This window comes from Lycium ferocissimum, chromosome 8 (genome assembly GCF_029784015.1).
Source record: "Lycium ferocissimum isolate CSIRO_LF1 chromosome 8, AGI_CSIRO_Lferr_CH_V1, whole genome shotgun sequence".
In the NCBI taxonomy this organism is placed as follows: domain Eukaryota; kingdom Viridiplantae; phylum Streptophyta; class Magnoliopsida; order Solanales; family Solanaceae; genus Lycium; species Lycium ferocissimum.
Genome location: NC_081349.1, coordinates 2,568,174 through 2,592,270, shown reverse-complemented (window position 1 = coordinate 2,592,270; position 24,097 = coordinate 2,568,174).

The following is a 24,097-nucleotide window of genomic DNA, read 5'->3' as shown; positions in this document are numbered from 1 at the left end:
CATCGGAAAGAAAAGGTTGTTTTGTTGGGTTTTTTAAGGTGAGAGTGGTCAAAGCTTATGGCAACTGTTTTATCGGGCCACCAACCTCTCGAGGCATCTCTAGGAACGAATACCTGTAGGAGTCATTCTCATCTCCTATGGGAATCGGCACACCGAGACGCATGGTGCTCCACACTGCCTTAGTTCCTCTCCAGTTCTGGATGAACACCCTATCCCGGGATCTGTTCCTGGCAACCTTAGCATCAAACCCCTCCCAAAGTTTCTGTGATGCAGTGACTAAGGTAGAGAAGCAGTTCGCAAGGAAGAAAGTGACTCACCCATGGTCTTCACGGGTCTCGAAATAACCCTTCATCTCATCACGGTGATAAAGGCTGCCCGGCATACCACAGATAAACTAGAACCCTCCCAAGAAACATAGGTGCTTTCTCGACCAAACCCGCATCTGCCAAAACGCGCGTCTATGCGCTCAAATGGCCCCTGAAGGCGAGAAACCCCAGCCCCAGTCTCTTGACCTCCCTTGTCACCGGCCTCATCATCAGCCCCGACCCCACTGCCTCCCTCTCGGGTATCACTAACCTTTCTCTTTTTCCTACCCTCCCTACTAACAACATCAGCACCCCAACCCTTTACCAGAAGTGGGTGAAATAAACTATCACTGGGAACCCACTAGTCCGTCACATTCTCTCTTGGCACCTTAAACCTCTTGCAAAGCAAAGTGATCAATGATGGAAACATCAAGCTTGCTACCCCGTCTTTCAAAAATTCCTTCCACTCAGCAACCACCTGAGCACCTACATTAACCGAAATGTCCGCAAGGACACAAGCAACAACCAAGGCACCAGGGAACGTCACATCTCGGACATTCTTCGATGGCCGAACCCTACAGGAAATAATAGTCAACCACCGTTTAGCCTCCGCAATGAAGCAATCACAACCTTACCATCAGCCCAAGTGGCATACTTCATCTCACTCTCATGAACTAGCACTGAAGCCAACCACTTTGAATCCTGCTTCGCCACCATAGCTGCAAAGGGCACCTCTGGATGGTTTTCAAGTTTGTACACCCTATTGATTGCTTTTGGCACACTTTCACTCTAGTACCCCGAATAACAATCTCTAGGTTCGGAGAATCCTAGTCCACCGTAGGCAGCACGGCGTAAAATTCCCTCACCCAGGCTTCGTTGCAAAACCTGAGATCCTCAACCAAGCAGTTCCACTTGATTCACTCTAATCGGGCGAGACAATCCGAAGCCCATTTGTCCACATTGGTCATGTCGAAGTCGCGCTCTAATAGAAAGGACATGGGCAGCTACTGCAAGTATAACTATTTACTCTCTGGAGTTGGAAGTTTCTCGTAGCGGGAATCTCCTCTCCGCCTTAAACTTGTTGAATCTCTTCTTGATTTTGTGACATCTTTCCTGCAAAGGAATTAGGAATTTGTTAAATTCACATTTAACGATTTTGTATCATTCTAGAAGAGGACCGCTTAAAGAATCGAACGAAATCCCTTCCCGTTGATGAATCTATTAGCTGCAGAAACTGCATGTAGACCGTTATAGCGGTCATATCCAAAAATCTCTTGATCACTTCATGAGATCGAGCTACTGCAGCGGGCCAAATCGAATCACAAGGTATCGTCGTAAATCCTTTAAAACTTGCTGAAAAATTTCAGCTTCTCAACACCAAAATTCGATTACAACACTTGTTTTTCAACACAGATCGAGCAGGAAACTAGTATGCATGAAGTCCAATTCTATTGAAGGACTATTCTAATAACAAACCAACCCAAAATTCAAGAAAATTCAAAAATCTCCTTCAAAGGATTTCTTTTACTATGTTCAAGTTTTGTGGTCCAAATCGGCGCTATAACCACACTACATTCGATGGGGAGTCTATTCTAACAATTAAAGGGTTCCAATTCCTCTTAAATTTCATCATATTGGTTCATCAACCAAAACCCAAAAATCCCCAACTTTGGAGTCAAATTTCGAATCATGCGTGCATTATTTCATCAAATTCGAGTCTATTATCTATATACAAGTGGGGAATTATGATTTCTTACCTTTGTTGTGGAGAATCAAGTGAGTGAACGAAAAAGTGAGTTTCTTACTTCTAGGTTCTTCCTCTTCTACTTATCCTTGGAAATTAGGGGGAGTGTGAATAGTTTGGTGTTTGGTTTAAAGTGGAGAGGCAGAGTAAGGATTATTTTTGGGGTAGATTAAGGAGTGAATGTCGAAGTTTTGAGGGAGGTGGAGAGTTTTTCGTTTGGAGGTTGAAGGGGAATGGAAGCAAATGAGGCTGATGCCTCTTAATATTTTGGATTTAGCGACACCACGCGCGGCGGCCATGCTTCACGCCTGGCCGTGGCACCGCCGGGTGTCTTCGCCTTTCCCCCCCCGAATTGTCGCCGCAACATTTTTCTTACCGCTGTAGCAGCCACGCCAATTTTTTACCTCTAAAAATCTCGATACGTTTCAAGGTACTCCGACCCTCATGGCCAGGTAGTGGGCCCCTAGTTATTAGCTTACTGTTACCAGAATTCAACTCGCTAGATTATTATGAAAACATAAGAAAATCCCTCGGATACGTTATTCATTCTATTCCTTTCTGTTGGGCTCGAGCTACGAAGGTATGGACATACAAATTACAATCCTGACTATGAATTATACTACCCCATCCGAGCTTGTTCGTCTCCTTGCCATTCGGGGACGAACGGTTGTTCAATTGGTATCTGATGTAACGACCCGCTTCGTTGTTACTGTGAATTTTGAAATATTCATGGAGCTGACTCATTGAGACGTACTTGAACCTTCTTGCATTTTTAGAAACCGTTAATTTGAGCAGGAAATCATACTAGTTGTGTATAAAGAAATTGGATGGGCCGCACCGGGGCCGGTAAGTCATTCCTCCATTTCCGCCTTAGCAAGCAGCACAAAGAAGAGATGGCTTACTACGAATCGGTACGGACAATTTTTTTGAGGTCGCCCCGTGAGTGACACGATCGCGGGCCGCTCACGGCGGAGCAAGATGGCTGGTCGCCTCAGCGGTTACGAGCAGTGATTCCCCCTATTTGAGTGACATTTCGGGAATTGGCCTCATTTATCATAACCCTAAAGAGTCCAGCCGCCCCTGCAGCCTTATAGAACCATATTCTTTTATTTTGTTGGGAAAGATAATCCCTTTAACTCCTCTCATTCATTCTTCCTATTAATGATTCTCTTTAAGAGTCCCTCATCTAGAAACCTCAATTGGGTATCTCAATCTCTCAAGATTCAAAAAGATGATTTCTTTGTTGTTCTTAATATGAACTTTTTGGGTTATTTCCCCCTTTTTCATCACCTTAGAATGGCTAATAACCTAATTTCTCATTTTCCCCATTGGAGTACAAATGGGTCTCTACTATGAATCTTAAAAATGGGTTTGTCAAAGATAAGCTTAAAATAGAAACTTGACCTAGCTAGTGACTTAGAATAGTGTCATGAGTCATGAATGAAGGTTGATTGATTATCTAGCATTGTGAAAATGAATCTAGATGTAGAATAAATTCTCATATCTATCTTATCAATTCGAAGTCTTTTATAAGAGTCCTAATGGTAATTTCTATTCTTGGACCTCATGTGTGTGTCTAAGCTCTTTCGTGCGGGTTACGATGTGGTGATCGAGTTGAAGAATCAACGGATGTTCGTGGCGCCCGCTTGGCCATGAGGTAGGTTATGGCTTTCCTTTCGGTAGACTCCAGTTAGTTTCATATATTCGTGTATTAGAAGGAACGGAGAATGCATGTGTAGAAATTGGAGATTTGGGATGGAATCCTAGGATGGTATTGTTGTGTGATTTATATGTTCGGGCTTGTGTCCTGTAGATTCTTAGGGTACTTGATTTGGTTTTTTTGAATATCGATGGATTATATGACTTAGGAGTAGTGGGGATACCTAGTTTTCTATGTCTCACAATGAGGATTTCCGTAATACGTGATTAATTGTGTTATGCCATTAATAGTGAATCTAGTTGATAAATGGATGGATAAATTGTACTAACGATTGCTATTGAGTTCTCGATTGAGATGTGAGAAATGATTATGAGTAGAAGGTGGATTTACTTATTCTAAGCTAATCGGCTGATTAAGGGAAGTGGTAATAATGTATATTGATTTGATTAACCTATTGTGTGTTTGGGACTAGTCAACCCATTACGTTGTCATTGATTTTTCCATTGTGTTGGCTTGATTCCATGAGTTGTTGATAGATATTGGATTTGTTTTATCATCTTGATTACGATATTGTTGGCGTACCCACTGTTAGTACTTGTGATTCGGTTATATTGTTGGTGTACCCACTGTTGGTATTTGTGTTTCGGATATATTGTTGGTACTTGTGATATTGAGCATGATTATTGATGTTGATACATGCATTGCACGAACTCTTATTTTCATGATACACTGTTGAGATACTGATGATATTTGATAAAACACCTTGATGAGCTGGGCTCGATTTTACTGGAGTGACGTGAGATGGCCGATATTTGATGTTAGTTTTGAAATTGTTGATTGAGTGAGTGCATGGACTCCGTGGGTCCCCCAGAGTGGTGCCGATGAGAACCCCCCGTGGGCAAAGATTCGAGGTCCCGTCTTTCTGTTGGGAAAAGATCTGGGATGGGTGGCACTTGAACTTCTCAAATCACACTGGATTATGCTACCGAGATGTCGATATTTCCATCCGGAGCTCATGTGTACACAGCATATGCATGGCATTGCATTGCATTCATACATTATTGCACCGCATTGCATTCGTGTCTTATTTTGAGATGACTTGGTATTTTGCTTGTAATGTCGGTTTCGGATTGGTCATATGGAAACCTGGTACAATTGGGCTTAGCTGTTCTACTTAGGCAATGACGTGTGCTTGGTTCCTGATTTATTGTTTGCACTTGTTGAATTATCTGTAAGATCAGCTAGATGTTTGGCCTCTAAGTGATGTGGGATCAAGGTGTCATTATGATGAGTTGACCCCTAGACTAAAACAGAGGATGTATTGATATATGACTTGTGAAATTGTTGTGAAATTGACTTGTGACTATTAGAGGGCAGTTATGATCTGAGGGTGTTGATGTTATAATGCGCTGTAGATAGACGTATGACTTGATTCAATTATTATCATGGTTGTTCGTGAATTCTTTTATTGATATGTTTTACTAACCATTGTCGGCCTATGATACTTACTCAGTACGCGTGGATTGTACTGATATTGCACTTGCTACACCCTTTTCGGGGTGTAGATTGTTTGTGTGGTTAGTTGTGGTATGAAGCGAAAATGCGTGGTGCCTATCTGGAAGGCCCCCTCCCACTTCATTTCGGGGCGGAGGTTGAGTCTTAGAATGTAGTGGTAATCTGGAATCATTTAGTCGCTCTTGTACTAGTCTAGACCAGGTCATAGGAAGTTGGATCGAGTTTGTAATTATTAAAATTATTGTAATCATATTAAATCTGGAGTTATTGATTATATTATGATGTTCCGCTGTCATTTCTAAATATCTATTGGTTTAAACGGATCGTTTTTATCTAATTGGGGTGTTATTCAATAAGAGGGTTTGCCTATCGAGGTGGGAAAAGGTAGGTGCCCGCGCGGTCTAAAATGGGTCGTGGCAATATGGAACTTTATCCTCGTATCAACATCAATGATCAGATCAATATCACAAGTACGAACTTGAGTACGCTAACAATATCATGAAAGACTACACAAGTCATACGGAACTTCATCCTCTTATCAACATCAATAAGTAAGGTACTACCATATCACAATCAAGATGGAACAACAGATCCCAATATCTACTAACAACACGTGGCATCAAGTCAACACAATAGAACAATCAAGTCACAACACAACGGGGTGTCTAGCCCCAAGCACAGAATAGGGCCCAACCTAAGGCAATATCTAACCCAACTTGATTCCCGAAGGCTTACATGCTTTCTCCGAAAATATAATCTAAATATATGTTTCGCTATATGAAATCTCACCAAGGGTAATCCATAACCAACCTGGCAGGCCGAGCAGCAATCTCAAGTCAAACTTACGCCCTTCCTTTGCTTGAGCCTTAAGATAATCAAAGTCTACCATATTCGAATGCGGAATTAGAAACAAGAAGAAGGCATTTAATAAACTTAACTCTTATTAAATCCCCAAATTCCAACCCATAAACTAGGGTTCATAAACTAATAAAGTAAAAATAATGATTTAAGACTCTCATCATGGAATTAGTGTTCTAGATGTTCAATTCCCATTAACAGTCAACTAATTCAGCTAACAATTTCTCAAAATTCGGATTATATAGAAAACCCCCAAATTTGGGCATAACCCTTGGCCTTTATTTCATAAATTAAGCCTTAGAGATGGAAGATTCAAGTTACTATAGTCATTATCCATCAATTCCATGCTAACCCACGCTAACTTCATTAAAAAATTAAGGTTTTATACTCACAAGTCTATTAGAGGAAGATAATCCAAGACCCACTTTGTTCTCATAACTTTAGGAAGATTCTAGCATGGATTAATGATAACTAGGTGAGATAAAGAATCAAGATTAGGTAGAGATGATAGATGAGTTTACCTCTAAGAGTTTGCCCCAAAAAACCTCTAGAAAAGCTCCCAAGATGAAGTACTTTTGGAATAATAAATGAATGAAAAGACTTGGGGTTTCATATCATTAAATATCCCAGTCACTGCCCGTCGGCCGCTATGGCGGCGCCGCTATGGTGCCGCCGCTATAGCTGTTAGCCCTACCGCCATAGACACAAACCAAATATGCAAATATACATAAAAACACGCTACGAACGCATTCGTGGCCTTGAAATTCCCAACGGAGGTCTTGTTTTCCAAGTCAACTCCCCAACGGCCTAAAATCAACTTTCCAACCCAAGCCCCAAAATGCACCCGAGTGCATTGGGAACCAAACCGAATATACATACAAGTTCTAAACGACTATCCGGACCTCTCGGAATCGACGGATATCCAAAAAAAGGTCCGTTTACCTAAATGTCAACCATGAATCAAACGGTTTTCACTTAAAAGCCATATTTTCCAAAAGTCACATCAAAACTCACTCTAATGCCTAAGGAACCATGCCACCTATCCCCGCGGGTCAAAATGGTGCTAATAAGGCTCGGGGACATGTTAACGGGGCAAAATGGTCAAAAATACAAAAACGACCTAACGGGTCGTTACAGGACCTCATGAGTGCCCTATGGGTCATGTGAAACCTACTGCTGGAGTGTGTGTATATCGGTGCATATGGCCATTGCATTGTATACCATTCACTTGCGTTGCATGCATTCTTTGCATCTCAAACTACTTATGCTTGTCTGACTTGATTTCATCCCATATGTGCGATAAGGATATAAAGATGGGATCTTTATGCTCATACTTGGCATAATTGACATAAAGATGGGATCTTTACACTTACTCTTGACTTATAACAATGAAAAGGTTGAACTTTCACGGTTATTCTAAAAAGGAATGGACTTTGATTCGATTACAATGTGAGAATCTTATCTATTTATTTTATGCTTATAAACTGTGAATTGGAGACTAACTAAGCAAGAAGAGGAGTATCAGAAGTACCAACCCTTGTCATCATTATAGTTTAGAGTTGGTCAATAATGTTGCTGGGTACACGTGCTTCCCGTACTCACTCTACACTTGCAACATCTTTGGTGTGTAAGTATGGATCCAGGTATAAGTGGAGGCTTGTAGATCCTTCAGAGCATTTCTCGGAGTTATAGGGTGAGCCGATGATGGTTCCATAGTGCCAGACTCCTTCTTATCTTTATTTCCTGTCTTTGTTTACTTCAGACAGTAGTATGTATTATTCAACAGCGTATTCAGATTAGTAGCTCTGTACATCTGACATTCAGGTTTTGGGGAGTGATTTCAAACTTAAACATATTGTCATAACCCAAATACGTAGGTCATGAGGGCCCCCACGCTATCCCCCTAGTGGGCAAACCCTTCCCTTTATACAGATTAAATTTTAGGAAAAATATGCACAAACAAAAGACATGAATATATCAAAGTCATAAAAGATTACAAAATAGCATAAGTACGGAAGTATGAACACTACACCTTTACTGAAGTTATCTCCTTAGACCTCATTTTTCTAATTTGCGCATCCAAGATCGCTACCGGCTCTTCTTCAAAAGACAGATTTTGATCAAATAGCACCGAGTCCCACTGAATGTTATAAGACTCGTCTGAATGGTACTTCTTCAACATGGCCCGCTAAACCTGGTGGCAAATCCAACTCATAAGCCACCTCACCAACACGCTGAATAATCTTAAAAGGACCAATGATCCTCAGGCTTAGCTTGCCCTTCTTTCCAAATCTCATCACACCCTTCATGGGTGAAACCTTCAATAGAACCTGGTCACTAACTATGAACCCCAAATCACGAACCTTTCGGTCCGCGTGTTACTTTTGTCTACTATGAGCCGCAAGGAGCTTTTCCTGAATCAACTTCACTTATCTAAGGACTCTCTCTGCAAATCAGTACCCTAAGATCTCACTTCAAATGCATCGAACCAACCAATCGGAGAACGACATCTCCTACTATACAAAGCCTCAAATGGGGCCATGTCAATGCTCGAATGATAACTGCTATTGTAAGAAAACTCCGCCAAAGGCAAGAACTGGTCCTATGACCACCAAAATCAATTACGCAAGCCCACAACATATCCTTTAACACCTGAATAGTCCTCTCAGACTGACCATCCGTCTACTGGTAAAAAGCGGTACTAAGATCTAACTGAGTCCCTATTTCCTTCTGCAAAGTCCTCCGAAAATAGGAAGTGAACGGAGTGTCTCTGTCTGAAATGATAGAAATGGGCACCCCATGCAATCGGACAATCTCTCTAATGTAGATCTGAGCCAGCTTCTCCGAATTGTAGGTCGTTGAAACTGGAATGAAGTGCGCGGACTTGTTCAACCTGTCCACAAAAACCCAAATAGCATCGAACTTGCCCAAAGTCTTCGGTAGACCTACCACGAATTCTATAGCTATCCTCTCCCACTTCCACTTGGGAATGGGCATCCTCTGAGTCACACCACCTAGTCTCTGGTGCTCATACTTAACTTGCTGGCAATTCAAACACTGAGATACAAACTCCACGATGTCCCTCTTCATCCTATCCCACCAATAATGCTGCCTCAAGTCACGAGATATCTTTGTAGCGCTCGGATGGATGGAATATCTGAAATTGTGAGCTTCCTCCAAAATCAACTTAATCAAACCACCCACACGAGAAACACAAATGTGACCCTTAATCCTCTAAACACCCTCATCATCTATAATTGCTTCGTTGGCCTCTTCATTCAACACCTTATCTCCAATTTTGCATAACTACACATCCTCAAACTGTTATGCCTTAAATTATACCAAAAGAGATGAACTCGCCTCAACACAAGCGTAACCTTAACCTGTTCCGAAATATTAAGTCTCAATATACTATTAGCAAAAGATTGAATCTCTATAGCCAATGGACACTTCTCGACAATCAAACGCGCCAAGCTACCCATACTCACCACCTTTCGGCTCAACACATTCGCCACCCCATTAGCCTTGCCCAGATGATAAAGAATGATAATGTCATAATCCTTGAGCAACTCTATCAACTACCTCAAACCATACGCAATCACCTTACCTTCTTGCATCAACACACAACCCAACCCAATCCGAGAAGCATCAAAGTACACAGTAAAGTCTTTTCCTTTCACAAGTAATGCCAAAATCGAGCTGAAGTCAATAAAGCCATGAGCTTTTGAAAGCTCTCCTCAAAATCATCAGACTACTGAAAAGGTACATTCTTCTGAGTCAACCGAGTCAAATGGGAAGCAATAGATAAGAACCCCTTCACGAACAGGTGATAATAACTCGCTAAGCCTACAAAACTCCGAATCTCAGACACCGAAGTAGGCCTAGCCCAATCTCTAATAGCCTCGATCTTCTTGGGATCCACCATGATGCCCTCCTTCGACAATACATGCCCCAAGAATACCACTGCACTAAGCCAGAACTCGTACTTTTAAAGTTTAGCATAAATCTTTTTCTCCTTCAATAACTTAAGTACTATCCTCAAATTTTTCTCATGATCTTCACTACCATGAGAATACACCAAGATGTCATCAATGAAGACAATAACAAATGAATCCAACTACGGCTTGAAGATCCCATTTATCAAATCCATGAATGCTGCGGGGGCATTGGTAAGCCCAAAAGACATGACCAAGAACTAATAGTGACTATAGTAGGTCCTAAAGGCTATCTTTGAAATATCCTCCGCTCTAATCTTTAACTAATAGTAGCTCGATCTCAAGTCGATCTTAGAGAAGATCGATGCACCTGAAGCTGATCAAACAAGTCATCAATATGGGGTATCAGATACTTATTCTGAATAGTAATCATATCCAACTGTCGATGGTCGATACACATCCGCATGGAACCATCTTTCTTCTTCAAGAACAACACGGGAGCACCCCAAGAAAAAATACTAGGTCTAATGAACACCTTACTAAACAAATCCTGCAACTGCTCCTTCAACTCTCTTAACTCAACCAGAGCCATATGATAGGGTGGAATAGAAATAGGATGAGTGTCTGGCGTCAAATCAATATCCTGATCAGGTGGCATACCAGGTAAATCTGTGGGAAAAACCTCTAAAAACTTGCTAACCACCAGTACTGACACTAGGGAAGGAGTATCGGCACTCGTATCCCAGATATGCAGCAAAGCTAAACACCCCTTGTCCACTAACTTCTTCACCCGAAGGAACGATATAATCTTCTTAGGAGCAAGGTTAGGAGTACCCTTCCTACCCTTCCAGCCTAATCTTGGAACACCTGGCATCGCTAACATGACTGTCTTGGCATGACAATCTAGAATTGCGTGATAAGGAGATAACCAATTCATGCCCAAGATAATATATCTACTATACTGAGGATCACCAAATCTACCCAAGTATCGTAACCCATAAATATAACCATACAAGACCGATAGACTCAATCTACTACCACAGAATCTTCGACATGAGTGGATACATGAATAGGCACATCAAGTAGATCACAAATCAAATCCAAACCCATAGAGAAATAGGTGGACATATATGAGAAAGTATAGCCCAAATAAAATAATACTGAAGCTGCCGGTGACAGACCGAAATAGTACCTGTGATAACCGCATTAGAAGCCTATGCCTCTGGTTTACCAGGAAAAACATAGAAATGAACCCGTCAGCTCTCAGACTGTGTACCATTTTGGCCACCATGGCTAGACTTAGCCCCACCTCTCGCTGCATGTGAGCTGCCCCTGCCGGGATGATGACCATCTCGTCAAGACTAATAATCGCCTCCGCAAGGCTGCGAACCACCTGTTACATCCCGTATTTTCGTATGTAAGGTTGCATCGTAAGTTAGTCGACATAAGCTCGAAGAATAAGATTATCTTTGAGCTTACAAGAATATACATTATGCTTAACAACTGTTAAGTAAGTATCGTAAGGATTAGAGGTCTGTAAATCAAAGAGAATAAGTTTCGTCAACATGATACCCCGTGCTTTCAAGCTATGACTTGAAGCGCTCGACATATGTGAGTAGACCCGAGCCTCAGAGAATTTTGGTCATATTCAAGGACGCAAATCAAGACCTCAGTGTGTAACAAGATAAAGTCCCGAAATGATTTCAGAGTTAAAAGTGTGATGACGCTAATTGGACTAGTGCTATACCACATGATTATTATATTGAGTATAAGAAATATGTTAAAAGTGATTCATGTTTAAGTGAATTGAGATCATGTAATTAATTATGAGGATAATAGGTTAAATGTTGGAACAATGTGGGGGAGTACGGAATTAATTATGGTACTAATTAGGATTAAATTGGTAGGTTTTGTTAGTAGGCTGCCACATGTCATTTTTTTAGGCAAAAGGTGTCATTAAGTGGATAAATATATTTTTCTTTTGTGGCTGCTACATGGCACTAAATATCCCAATAGGTGGCATTATATTGGTTCTAACATGACAAGTGAAAAGTAAGACCATTACAATTTTGGACCTTAAACATGGTTTCATTTCAATCTAACGCTTTAACAATTCAAACAGATTTGGTTATGACAACTTGATTCCAAGACTAAGATCTGAATATTCAACAGACTATATGTATACATGATCAGCTCTTTCTCATGAGGAGGAATATCAATAGGCAATAACGTGAGTTCCAACACACGAATTTTGTGCACTGCTTCGATCTTGTTGTCCCGTTTTGTCGTGTTATTAAATTCGGGAATTCTTTCAAGTAAATTAAGGTGGAAGAGGAGTAGTTCTTAACATTTAAGGTGATAATTCTCCTCTTCTAAATATATTTAAGATTTTCCAATTCATAGCTAAATTGTTAGATAAGAAAATACGAAAAATACGCCGAAAATTGTATTTAGTGTTGTTGTTGGCATATGGGTTGTTTTGTGGCTATTCAAAATTGTTTGATGGCTAAGATTGGTAGAGGCTTTGCAGACAACTCCTGTGTATTTACAGTTGTTTTGTCAGCCCCATAGGCCTTTGCATATGTATATGTATATTATGGGTCGTTGTTCCCAGAGTTACATGTTAGCCCAGATGGCCTAGTATTCACTTATGCATGATATCATGTTCACAGGTTGGCCTTGTTTGTCTTTCGAGACATAGAGAATGTTAGTTACAGTTCGGTTCGCTCGGTCCTAGCTAGGTATCGGGTGCCATCATACCTCACCAAGGTTGAGGTGTGACAAAGTGGTATCAGAGCAGTTCGTCCTAGGTTTGTCTGCAAAGTCGTGTCTAGTAGAGTCTTGTTTATGGGTGTGTTGCGCGCCACACTTATAAACAGGAGGTTGCAGGACATTTAGAAAATGTTACCCTTCTTTCATATTCTAGATCGTTCAATAGAGCGATGTTAAGAGAACGCTCCGCTTCATAAGAGTAAGACTAAAGCGATAAGTAATTGGAAAGCCTTTATCAGATCAGACATTCCTTAGATATATAAATCGTGTGGCAGAACTCAGAGTTATCGTCCAACATTTGAGGACAAATGTTCCTAAAAGGGGAACGATGTAACATCCTGTCCTTAGAGTTAGGATGCATCATAGTAAAACCATATGAGTTGGATTGGATTAAGGTCATACATGAAGTTATAGATATAGGACCTCATTTGTTTGACAAATTTCAAAACCGTTATATATAGCCTTGTTAGGGTATTTTCATTTAAGTTGAAAATTTTACTAAAAGTTTGCTATGTATGATTTTATAATTATTATGTACTACTTCCAGATATGCTTTAAATTATACAAATAATATGAGGAACTTTATAAATGGGATTTTCTTTATCATAAAGATAGAAATTATTTCCTCATAATAAAGTTATCTTTTTCCGTTTTGAGAATTTATAGTACAAAGATTTGTACCTGAGATTGAAAAAAAAATTATAAAATTACATAGGCGTCTATAAATTGTCTTGAGTGTTATTTAATAATTGAGTTGAAATTATTAATTTAGTGTGCTACGTAAAGTGTAATATTTTATATTTTCTTGTACATTGTATATTGCATATTGGATAAATGCTGAATTAGTTAGTAAAAATTATATCATTAATCATAAAGTCTTAAGTTGGATAACAAAGATTAGGCTTCAGCCCATTTGTGTGTGTATATATATACACACGTTGCTGCATGTGTAATGCCAAATTTTCTTTTGGTGAGTCATTATCTTGTAACAAGTCATGACCATAAGAGCTTTCCACGTGGAACATTATAATCCAAGCAACTAAATGAGGGTTTAATAAAGAGTTGTATTCCTTTCTTTAAGTTTTGAAACTAGCCAAGTCCATGAGGATAGTTATAAACGTGTATATCACCAAATTTCGAGTGGGGGAAAAAACAAAGTTATTAATCTCAACATGGCCATTTAAATGGTTGCATAGTGGATGTTCTTTGGGTCATTCTTGCTTGGAAAAGGCAAAGCAGCAACACTATCAGTTGTTTGGTGGGAACTATATCTTCCATGTCGATGGCATAATTCCAAACACCGCTTGTCCTTCGGTTTTTAGCGATTCAAGGGTTACTTCGTGTTGAAGTACGGAGACGGGAAGCTTTTAAGAAGGTGACCCAAATACAATTATTATCTACGACTGTCCACTAGCTCGGATGAGCATATAAGGTTAAGCATATATTGGAAGGATTGACTCATCGAAGTCTTTCGGAGATTGAATCAAGGTACGTAAGGCTATTCCTTGACTCACCCCTATGGCACGATGCGTGTTGTTGATGATTTAAAAAAGAAAAGAAGTGAAGAACTTGTCGTTTAATGATTTGGAGTTTTTTGCTTGTTAGGTTGTTGTTGGATTGTTGTTGATGTTGTTTGTGGTTGTCTCACCTTTTAAAGGTTTGAGGGAGTAGGAAGAATAGGGGAGATGCTGTCCGTTTCATTTTAGAATAGGTGGACTTTGGTTATATGCTAAAGAAGTCATTCGCATATCAATGATAGCATTATTCTTATTATTGTTTAGGTTGAAGGGCTAATTGAGGTGAATTCGTTATTGAGTGCGTATTGGAGAGAAGAGGTATGTTAAGAATAACCTTTCCTTCATTCTTTTGGCATGGTCTATATGGAAACAAAACGTAACCAAACGCTCCTCACAATGACTCTATTCCTAGAAGTGTTAAGAGCTTATGTCTTTGTTTCCCATATGATGATATTGATCATGTCTTGATTTTCTAAGTCCCGAAGGGGCATATATATAAGGTTTCATATTTTTATACATTTTCATAAGGATTCTACGTCCCGAACGGGGCGTATGATAATAAGAAGATGTTCTTAACAAGGTAGGAAAGTAACGACTAGAAAGTCACTCTGAAGGGAGTTCTGAGTTTCATAAGTCTTGTCATGCATCATCTATACATACATATTTATATACTTATGCATCATGATATCATGGGGCATGGTGGGAAGGCTATGGCGTTATATACGCAAACCACACGATCAAATTTGGTATATGATGATTATGATGCCCGAAGGGGCCAATATGATATGATGCTCGACGGAGCGAATGGGTATATATATATATATATATATATATATATATATATATATATATATATATATATATATATATATATATATATATGATATTCATGCATTGCATTGCATTTGCATCGCATTCATTATATTCAGAAAGGTTGTATGCCCTATGGACGAAATAGGATACGCATAGGTGCACAGTCATTCAGATGTGATTATGCATACGAGAGTCGTAAAGGGACATGTGCGCTAGATTCTCATCAGTACAGTAATGTTATAGATACATAAAGATGCACACGATCGTGCGTAAGAGGTTGTAGTATCACAAAGGTTTTAGTCCTCAGTGGTAAGTCAAAGGTTCACATGTTGATTCTTATCCCTCTTATTCTACGATATGCTATTAGTATTATTATGTTGTGTTCCACCTTACATACTCAGTACATTATTTGCTACTGACGTCCCTTTGTCTGGGGGCACTATGTTTCATGCCACGCAGGGTTAGACGGCGAGATGAGGACCATCCGCAGTAGATTATCTCCAGAGCACAGTTTTGGATTGGTGAGCTCCACTTCTTCCTAGAGCATTGCCAAGTCAGGGTTGTATATGTACTTTTATATTGTGGGTATGTCGGGGGCCCTGTCCCGAATTATATATTTTGGTCATGTTTAGAGGCTTTGCAAACAATTCTTGTGTACAGTTTAGCCATAGCTTGACAGTTGTTTTGTCGGCCCCGTAGGCCTTTGCATATGTATATGTATATTATGGGTCGTTGTTCCTAGAGTTACATGTTAGCCCAGATGGCCCAGTATTCACTTATGCATGATATCATGTTCACAGGTTGGCCTCTTTGGCCTTGTTTGTCTTTCAGGACATAGAAAATGTTAATTACAGTTCGGTTCGCTCGGTCCTAGCCAGGTACCGAGTGCCATCATACCTCACCAAGGTTGAGGTGTAACAAAGTGGTATCAGAGAAGTTCGTCCTAGGTTTTTCTGAGTCGTGTCTAGTATAGTCTTATTTATGGGTGAACAAGAGGTTGTAGGACATTTAGGAACTGTTACCCTTCTTTCATATTCTAGATCGTGCAATAGAGCGATGTTAAAAGAACGCTCCGCTTCATATGCATAAGACTAAAGTGATAAGTAATTGCAAAGCCTTTATTAGATCAGACATTCCTTAGATATGTAAATCGTATGGCAGAACTCAGAGTTATCGTCCAACATTTGAGGAAGAATGTTCCTAAAAGGGGAACGACGTAACATCCTGTACCTTAGACTTAGGATGCATCGTAGTAAAACCATATGAGTTGGATTGGATTAAGGTCATACATGAAGTTATAGATATAGGACCTCATATGTTTGACTAATTTCAAAACCGTTATGTATAGCCTTGTTATGGTATTTTCATTTAAGTGGAAAATTTTACTAAAAGTTTGATATGTATGATTTTATAATTACTATGTACTACTTCCGGATATGCTTTAAATTATACAAATGATATGAGCAAGTTTATAAATGGGATTTTCTTTATCATAATGATAGAAATTATTTTCTCATAATAAAGTTATCTTTTTCCGTTTTGAGAATTTATAGTACAAAGATTTGTACCTGAGATTGAAAAAAGAATTGATAAAATTACATAGGCATCTATAAATTGTCTTGAGTGTCATTTAATAATTGAGTTGAAATTATTAATTTAGTGTGCTACATAAAGTGTAATATTTTATATTTTCTTGTACATTGTATATTGCATATTGGATAAATACAGAATTAGTTAGTAAAAATTATATCATTAATCATAAAGCCTTAAGTTGAATAACAAAGATTAGGCTTCGGCCCATTTGTGTGCGTATATATATACACACGTTGTTGCATATGTAATGCCAACATTTCCTTTTGGTGAGTCATTATCTTGTAACAAGTCATGACCATAAGAACTTTCCACGTGGAACATTATAATCCAAGCAACTAAATAATGGTTTAATAAAGAGTTGTATTCCTTCCTTTAAGTTTTGAAACTAGCCAAGTCCATGAGGATAGATATAAACATGTATATCACCAAATTTTGAGTGGGGATAAAACAAAGTTATTAATCTCAACATGGCCATTTAAATGGTTGCATAGTGGATGTTCTTTGGGTCATTCTTGCTTGGAAATGGAAAAGCAGCAACATTATCAGTTTTTCGGTGGGAACTATATCTTCCATGTCGATGCCACTCATTAGGTTGTTGTTGGATTGTTGTTGATGTTATTTGTGGTTGTCTCACCTCTTGGAGGTTTGAGGGAGTAGGAAGAACAGGGGAGATGCTGTCACACCCCACCCTAGGTAAGGCGGTATTGGCACCCGACACCTTGCGAAAACCGAGCGAACCAACTTACAACTCACATCCTCTATGTCTCGAATGGCAACAATAAGATCAACAGGCTAAATATGAACATAATATCATGCATAAGTAAATGTACAATAGACCCATGATGCCGACATTACTTCCGTCACACTATGACTAAGTTGTACACAGGAAATATCTGCAAAGCCTTTATGAACATGACTGAGGTATACAGGTCGGATGAGCCCCTGACGTACCCTTAACACAATTCATATATATATATATATATATATATATAGACTCCGACTCGGCAATGCTCCAGGAAGAAGTGGAGCCACCACTCGAGGCCAGTACCTGAAGGCAGCCTCCGATGGAAGATCCTCGTGTCGTCTATTTGCACCTGCGGGCATGAACGCAGCATCCACAAGAAGGGACGTCCTTCAACTCAGTGCGGTGCGCGTAAGGCATGAATAGTAGTATGATATCGTAATGAAGATGACATAAGATAAATTAAGTATAATATCATGCATAAGTAAATGTACAATAGACCCATGATGTCGACATTACTTCCGTCACACTATGACTAAGCTGTAGTACACAGAGGTTCGGCTCGCAAAGCCTCTATGAACATGACTGAGGTATACAGGTCGGGACAGAGCCCCCGACGTACCCTTAACACAATTCATATATATATATATATATATATATATAGACTCCAACTCGGTAATGCTCCAGGAAGAAGTGGAGCCACCACTCGAGACCATTACACGAAGGCGACCTACGATGGAAGATCCTCGTCTCGTCTATTTGCACCTGCTGGCATGAACGCAGCATCCACAAGAAGGGACGTCGTACTAGCAAAGTGTACTGAGTATGTGAGGCATGAATAGTAGTATGATATCAGAATGAAGATGACATAAGATAAAGTAAGTAATTATACCTCGTACTCTTCTTAAGATCTTTGTCATGTAAACTACTTGTCTACAGGAAAAAACATTTCATACACATCCATACACAATGTACATACATATGCATTCACATACACTTACTATACATACATCTATCATATCCGTACCCGGCCCTTTCGGGACTCGGTGTCATCCATACCCGGCCCTTTCGGGACTCGGTGTCATCCGTACCCGGTCCTTTCGGGACTCGATGTCATCCCCAACTGACCAGTGGGAGTGCAATGCATACATACATACATACATACACATACATAAAAATACATAAATGAAATCAACATCATCATTAGCATTACCATTGTCACTAGATCATTCCTTGAAGGGTCAACCATCGTAAGATGAAATCGATAATGTCACGGGAGTCTCGAGAATTATGAACTTTGGTAGCACTAAAATAGAACCATTATCTTCGCTATATCTCACCTCGAAGGAACAAATGACATGAGGTGAGACCATCAACAATAAGTAAGATCAAGGGATTCATGGAATGGCTCAATAATCTCATAATGCTCTCAAATCTTAGCTTCGGAATTTCTAGAATAGAATTATCATCATCGTCACAATCATCATAGAACATTTTTCATTTAACATCATAAGAAGCTTTAAGAGTCATGAACTTCTAGCTTTTGAAAACAAGGAGGTTATGAAAACATTTATGGGATCATAACTTAGGAATCATGCCTTTGAAAGAAAGAGACGAGCCTTAACATACCTTTTTGGTCGCCTTAACTTTAACTACTCAACGCTTTTCCTCTCAGTCTTGTAAATCTATATTCAAGAAAATTTATACTATTGTTAGACTCACCTTTATACGCCTGTTTTAGTCCTTCAAATAAATCTTTCTAGAATGCGAAATTTCTCACAAAGATTTCCCCGTTTATATGCTAGCCCAAAATCTCAATTCAAAGAACCAACAACAACAACAACAATACTAACATCAACAACAATATTATCAACACCAAAATATTTCATAAACATCCCACACGATGTTTTATCCAATTTCTCGACCCATAAATTCCTTATACGCTCATTTAGTAACTTTTCCTCCGTAGATAAGCTTAAATCAATACTAATAAGGAAAGATTCATACCTTTTACCCGCTAGAATTGCAATAACTTCGATTATCACCTTGAATCCAAGCCAAGTTTCACCACAATTCGATATTATAATCACAGCTATGTGTTGTCCAAACTTAAATTCGGGGATTTCACTTAATTGCGTTAAAATCTAGTGGACGAAAGTTGGGAGAGTTTTCTAGAGAATTTGGGAAATATTTGGAGTGTTCTTGGCTGAAAAATGAGGTTTAGGATCAGATTTGATCCTTAAATAGTCGGTCAAATTCGGGTCGAGTCACTGTAGCAGTACTGTAACAAGTCGGTTACTATAGCAGTTATTGTAGCACGCGTTTCTGCTCTGTCAGCTGAAATTGTAACGTCCATAATTCTCTACTCCGATGCCGTATCGACGAGAGATTTGTTGCGATAGAAACTAGACACGACGAAAGATATTTTAGGCTTTTACTTTGCTTTAAAACTCTTCATCTACTAAAAGATATTCTTTCTCCAAGTTGGGCCAAAATTACCCCTCATATTCTCTTCCAAGTTCCAACAAATTTAATTTCCTTAATTCACTTGCCCTTCAATCCTTCCATAGCTTACTATATGCATTTAAACCTGTCACGACCCAACCGGAGGGCCGCGACGAGCACCCGGTGCTAGCCCACCCGGGCACCCCTTAACATGCTTATACATCACATCTAGGTGGGCCACGTAATTATATCATGCTTTTCATTCATCCTACTAAGCTCATTGAACAACAACACATCTATGTCATCAATAACATCTATGCCCATATAAATGTACATGCGCCGACGAGGCGATCAAAATAACATCCCAAAATATAGGCCGACAAGGCCAAACATATCTAACCATATACACAATGTCTACGAGCCTCTAAGAAGGGTTCATCATATCATAACATATGGGCGGGACAGGACCCCGCCATGCCCATGAATATATACACAAAAGAATCTATACCAAAAGCTGTAGCTCCGAATGAAATGGAGCTCCGCTATGTAGTCCCTGAGATAATACAGCTATGGATCAAATCTGTCTCCCTGGCCACCTGCGGGCATGACGCAGCGTCCACAAACAAAAGGACGTCAGTACGAAGAATGTACTGAGTATGTAAAGCATGATCAATATCAATATGGAAGCATAATGGATAACATATGACATAACATAAGATGGGAGATAATAGCATCATCATCAGAGTACTTACCTGCTTTCCATAAAGACGTTCCATTTCTATTGTGTACTCGCGTACATACATTCGTATTCTTGCTCATTTACCTTTCGTATCTATTTTCATATTCGTATTCATATCTCCTTTCATATTCATGCTCATATCATATACATTGCATATTCATAGCCCTTACTTGGCACTTACATGGTCTTAACATATTCGTACTCTAATTGATGCCATATACGTAGCATAGTCGTACTTATATAGATGTCATATACATAGCTTATTCGTACTCATATAGATGTCATATACATAGCATTTATATAGCGTACCCAACCACAAGGATTCGGTGTTTCACATACCTGGCCCTACCAAGGCTCGGTGTTGTTCATGCCTACGGTGCCGGCCCTACCAAAGGCTCGGGGTTGTTCGTACTACCAAGGCTCGGTGGTTTGCGCGCGTCGTTATATATATATGCGCGTTATATCGTATATATATAGACACATACATATATACATATACATATTTATCATATTCTACCCGGCCATATAAGCTCGGGGTTCACAATAGCCTCTCATGGGCATACATACATATAAGCTCATATCTATCTTTAGCCTTTCTACTATCATCATTCATTACATTATATTCTTAGAGTATTACTCGTCGTATAAGGAACTTAGTACAATCGTATCATTTGAGCATCATTAAGCTTAATAGCTTCTAGAGATAGGATCATTAGAGAGTATCATGAACTCGTAGAAGATGAACAATTGGCCCAAGAACCATGCCTTATGAAAGAAGGGTTAGCCTTACATACCTTTCGTGCAATTATTCTATCACTTGTACGTTCTTCTTCAAAGCTCACGTTCTACCTTCATTGAAGTGCATACTGATTAGATAATGGATAGCTTTAGCATTCATAACTAATTCTAGAGAAAATCGGAAAGCATCTCCTTTATTTATACAACTTCCCTCGTATCGTATATCAACTCCCAAACATCAATAATAACATTCACAATATCATCACAATAGCCTTTGGTCAACTACATTACTCTTACTTCACAATTCACTTCGATTCATCCATATTCATAGTCATATCTTGACAATACGTTCATTCACATACAATGTCGTTTCCATACTCTCAATATCATTTATAACATGATTATATTCATAATTTATCAAGAATCATAACTCGTTCCAACATTTATTCAAAAGTGATACTATTCACCCATTCATGACCCATTTCTTATATTCCTACGTAATCCAAGTGTTTCAACTTTCAAATACCTTAAACAACATGGGAAACATCATAAAACTTACCTTAGATGGTGTTGGATTGAACCTCGGGTGCAAATATCTCACTTGAGCAAAACCCTAGATTTTCCCTCACTTGGATTCTTGCTTTGGATGAACTTTAATGGGTTTCTTATACTTGATTCACTTGGTTTGATGAAGTTGAACACTAATTCTCTTGAAAACTTGTGGGAGAAACGTGGAGAGATGTTTTAGAGAGAAGGGGAGTGAAATGGAAATGAAATGAAATAAAACTTGGATCCCTCATTAAATACATGAATACGCCCGACCGAATATACGGACCAACATACGGTCCGTATAATTTTCACGGGCCGTATGTCGGGACCGTATATTTGGTCCTGTGAGTCATGCCAATACGGGCTGAACCTACGGCTGGACATACGGTCCGTATCTTTTATACGGCCAGTATGTCTGGCCGTATAATGCCCAGTGGTTCCGATCTTGTTCTCGTCGACTCGTTTGATCTCCAATCCTTATGGAACCTTCTTGGCACTTGTCTAACACCTCAATACCAATCTAAGGGATGTTATAACTCTTCTCCATAATATCTTTAAGTCACCACTAACTCGTTACTCGTAATTTCTTTCCGATACTCATCGTAGGCTTTGCCTTCTCTTGGCAATCTTTCTCGTCTAACATCAAATGTCTTTGAAATCTTACTTAAGGTAATCAAATGCTACTTCTTACTTATCGAGACATCATATAATAATATTCCTCTTTAACCTACTCACTGTGTATTAACGAAATTTTTTTTCGAGGTGTAACATTCTCCCCCCCCTTAAGAACATTCGTCCTCGAATGTTAAGCACTCGGGGATTCTACAAAAATTTCGCCAGAGTTTCCCCTATAATATGGCACTACCATCTTGTCACAACAACCCATAATATCAATGCCTCACAGGGCCACAACATAATAGCAATATAATTTGGCCACACACGACCCAAATACATAAAAGGAAAACATACATACCTTATGATCTTGACGTTTCATCTTGGCCCTCTTCCGGGGGCTGAAATAGGTGCGGATATTTGGATTTCATGCTTTCTTCCGCTTCCCATGTCATTTCTTCTCGATTATTATTTCTCCATAAAACTTTAACTGAGGCCACTTCTTTGTTTCTAAGCCTCCGTACTTGCCTATCTAATATGGCAATGGGTCTTTAAATCATAAGTTAACTTCTGTTACTTGAACATCATCTAATGGGACGATCCTAGTAGGATCTCCAATACATTTACGTAGCATCGAGACATGAAAAACTGGATGGACTGACTCCAAATCAGGAGGTAAATCTAATTCATAAGCTACTTTGCCCACTTTGCGCACAACTTCATAAGGCCCAATATACCGGGGACTAAGTTTCCCCTTTTTGCCAAATCTCATAACGCCTTTCATTGGCGACACTTTCAAGAATACCCAATCTTTAACTTGGAACTCTAGGTCCCTTCGACGATTATCCGCGTAGGACTTTTGACGACTTTGGGCTGCTAACAATCGATCTTGTATAAGCTTGACTTTCTCTATGGCTTGTTGGACCAAATCGGCCCTATCAATTTAGCCTCTCTGTTTCAAACCACCCAATTGGGGATCTACACTTTCGCCCATATAAGGCTTTATACGGTGCCATTTGAATTCTAGAATGATGACTATTATTATAAGCAAATTCAATGAGTGGCAAATGATCATCCCAATTTCCACCGAAATCTATCATACATGCTCGTAACATATCCTCAAGAGTCTGAATGGTACGTTCAGCTTGTCCATCAGTCTGTGGATGAAATGCCGTGCTAAGGCTCACATGAGTCCCCAAACCCTCTTGGAAGGACTTCCAGAAATTAGCTGTAACTGAGTACCTCTATCGGAGATAATAGATACCGGAACACCATAAAGTCGCACTATCTCTTTAACATAGAGCTTTGCATAATCTTCTGCTACATACGTCATTACGGCGGCAAGAAATGAGGCGACTTGGTGAGTCTATCCACAATCACCCATATGGAATCATACTTGCGTCGACACGGGGGTAAACTTTGTAATAAAGTCCATGTTAATCACTTCCCATTTCAAGTTGGAATTTCTATAGCTTGCAATAATCCGCTCGGCTTTTGGTGCTCTATTTTCACTTGTTGACAATTGGGACATTGAGCTACAATTTCTTCTATATCTTTCTT